Source organism: Triticum aestivum, chromosome 2D (assembly GCF_018294505.1).
Source record: "Triticum aestivum cultivar Chinese Spring chromosome 2D, IWGSC CS RefSeq v2.1, whole genome shotgun sequence".
NCBI classification, from domain to species: Eukaryota; Viridiplantae; Streptophyta; class Magnoliopsida; order Poales; family Poaceae; genus Triticum; species Triticum aestivum.
In genome coordinates this window covers 575,690,361-575,694,030 of record NC_057799.1, presented here as the reverse complement: position 1 = coordinate 575,694,030, position 3,670 = coordinate 575,690,361, and positions in this window count along the sequence as shown.

The following is a 3,670-nucleotide window of genomic DNA, read 5'->3' as shown; positions in this document are numbered from 1 at the left end:
GTAGAAGCAATAGTTGGCGAGACGACAACGATGCTACGATGGAGATCAAGGTGTCGCGCCGGTGATGATGGTGATCATGACGGTGCTTCGGAGATGGAGATCACAAGCACAAGATGATGATGGCCATATCATATCACTTATATTGATTGCATGTGATGTTTATCTTTTATGCATCTTATCTTGCTTTGATTGACGGTAGCATTATAAGATGATCTCTCACTAAATTTCAAGATAAAAGTGTTCTCCCTGAGTATGCACCGTTGCCAAAGTTCGTCGTGCCCAGACACCACGTGATGATCGGGTGTGATAAGCTCTACGTCCATCTACAACGGGTGCAAGCCAGTTTTGCACACGCAAAATACTCAGGTTAAACTTGACGAGCCTAGCATATGCAGATATGGCCTCGGAATACTGAGACCGAAAGGTCGAGCGTGAATCATATAGTAGATATGATCAACATAGTGATGTTCACCATTGAAAACTACTCCATTTCACGTGATGATCGGTTATGGTTTAGTTGATTTGGATCACGTGATCACTTAGATGATTAGAGGGATGTCTATCTAAGTGGGAGTTCTTAAGTAATATGATTAATTGAACTTAAATTTATCATGAACTTAGTACCTGATAGTATTTTGCATCTCTATGTTTGTTGTAGATAGATGGCTCGTGCTGTTGTTCCGTTGAATTTTAATGTGTTCCTTGAGAAAGCAAAGTTGAAAGATGATGGTAGCAATTACACGGACTGGGTCCGTAACTTGAGGATTATCCTCATTGCTGCACAGAAGAATTACGTCCTGGAAGCACCGCTAGGTGCCAAACCTGCTGCAGGAGCAACACCAGATGTTATGAACGTCTGGCAGAGCAAAGCTGATGACTACTCGATAGTTCAGTGTGCCATGCTTTACGGCTTAGAACCGGGACTTCAACGATGTTTTGAACATCATGGAGCATATGAGATGTTCCAGGAGTTGAAGTTAATATTTCAAGCAAATGCCCAGATTGAGAGATATGAAGTCTCCAATAAGTTCTATAGCTGCAAGATGGAAGAGAATAGTTCTGTCAGTGAGCATATACTCAGAATGTCTGGGTATAAAAATCACTTGATTCAACTAGGAGTTAATCTTCCGGATGATAGCGTCATTGACAGAATTCTTCAATCACTGCCACCAAGCTACAAGAGCTTCGTGATGAACTATAACATGCAAGGGATGTATAAGACGATTCCCGAGCTCTTCGCAATGCTAAAGGCTGTGGAGGTAGAAATCAAGAAAGAGCATCAAGTGTTGATGGTCAATAAGACCACCAGTTTCAAGAAAAAGGGCAAAGGGAAGAAGAAGGGGAACTTCAAGAAGAACAGCAAACAAGTTGCTGCTCAGGAGAAGAAACCCAAGTCTGGACCTAAGCCTGAGACTGAGTGCTTCTACTGCAAGCAAACTGGTCACTGGAAGCGGAACTGCCCCAAGTATTTGGTGGATAAGAAGGATGGCAAGGTGAACAAAGGTATATGCGATATACATGTTATTGATGTGTACCTTACCAGAGCTCGCAGTAGCACCTGGGTATTTGATACTGGTTCTGTTGCTAATATTTGCAACTCGAAATAGGGACTACGGATTAAGCGGACACTGGCTAAGGACGAGGTGACGATGCGCGTGGGAAATGGTTCCAAAGTTGATGTGATCGCCGTCGGCACGCTACCTCTACATCTACCTTCGGGATTAGTTTTAGACCTAAATAATTGTTATTTGGTGCCAGCGTTGAGCATGAACATTATATCCGGATCTTGTTTGATGCGAGACGATTATTCATTTAAATCAGAGAATAATGGTTGTTCTATTTATATGAGTAATATATTTTATGGTCATGCACCCTTGAAGAGTGGTCTATTTTTGATGAATCTCGATAGTAGTGATACACATATTCATAATGTTGTAGCCAAAAGATGCAGAGTTGGTAATGATAGTGCAACTTATTTGTGGCACTGCCGTTTGGGTCATATTGGTGTAAAGCGCATGAAGAAACTCCATACTGATGGACTTTTGGAATCACTTGATTATGAATCACTTCGTACTTACGAACCATGCCTCATGGGCAAGATGACTAAAATGCCGTTCTCCGGAACTATGGAGCGAGCAACTGATTTGTTGGAGATCATACATAATGATGTATGTGGTCCAATGAATGTTGAGGCTCGCGGCGGGTATCGTTATTTTCTCACCTTCACAGATGATTTAAGCAGATATGGGTATATCTACTTAATGAAACATAAGTCTGAAACATTTGAAAAGTTCAAAGAATTTCAGAGTGAAGTTGAAAATCATCATAACAAGAAAATAAAGTTTCTACGATCTGATCGTGGAGGAGAATATTTGAGTTACGAGTTTGGTCTACATTTGAAACAATGCGAAATAGTTTCACAACTCACGCCACCCGGAACACCACAACGTAATGGTGTGTCCGAACGTCGTAATCGTACTTTACTAGATATGGTGCGATCTATGATGTCTCTTACTGATTTACCGCTATCGTTTTGGGGTTATGCTTTAGAGACGGCCGCATTCACGTTAAATAGGGCACCATCAAAATCCGTTGAGACGACGCCTTATGAACTGTGGTTTGGCAAGAAACCAAAGTTGTCGTTTCTTAAAGTTTGGGGCTGCGATGCTTATGTGAAAAAGCTTCAACCTGATAAGCTCAAAACCAAATCGGAGAAATGTGTCTTCATAGGATACCCAAAGGAAACTGTTGGGTACACCTTCTATCACAGATCCGAAGGCAAGACATTCGTTGCTAAGAATGGATCCTTTCTAGAGAAGGAGTTTCTCTCAAAAGAAGTGAGTGGGAGGAAAGTAGAACTTGATGAGGTAACAGTACCTGCTCCCTTATTGGAAAATAGTTCATCACAGAAACCGGTTCCTATGATGTCTACACGAATTAGTGAGGAAGTTAATGATGATGATCATGAAACTTCAGATCAAGTTATTACTGAACCTCGTAGGTCAACCAGAGTAAGATCCGCACCAGAGTGGTACGGTAATCCTGTTCTGGAGGTTATGTTACTAGATCATGACGAACCTACGAACTATGAAGAAGTGATGATGAGCCCAGATTCTGCAAAATGGCTTGAGGCCATGAAATCTGAGATGGGATCCATGTATGAGAACAAAGTATGGACTTTGGTTGACTTGCCCGATGGTCGGCAAGCCATCGAGAATAAATGGATCTTCAAGAAGAAGACTGACGCTGACGGTAATCTGTCTATAAAGCTCGACTTGTTGCAAAAGGTTTTCGACAAGTTCAAGGGATTGACTACGATGAGACCTTCTCACCCGTAGTGATGCTTAAGTCTGTTCGAATCATGTTAGCAATTGCTGCATTTTATGATTATGAAATTTGGCAAATGGATGTCAAAACTGCATTCCTGAATGGATTTCTGGAAGAAGAGTTGTATATGATGCAACCGGAAGGTTTTGTCGATCCAAAGGGAACTAACAAAGTGTGCAAGCTCCAGCGATCCATTTATGGACTGGTGCAAGCCTCTCGGAGTTGGAATAAACGTTTTGATAGTGTGATCAAAGCATATGGTTTTATACAGACTTTTGGAGAAGCCTGTATTTACAAGAAAGTGAGTGGGAGCTCTGTAGCATTTATGATATTATATGTGGAT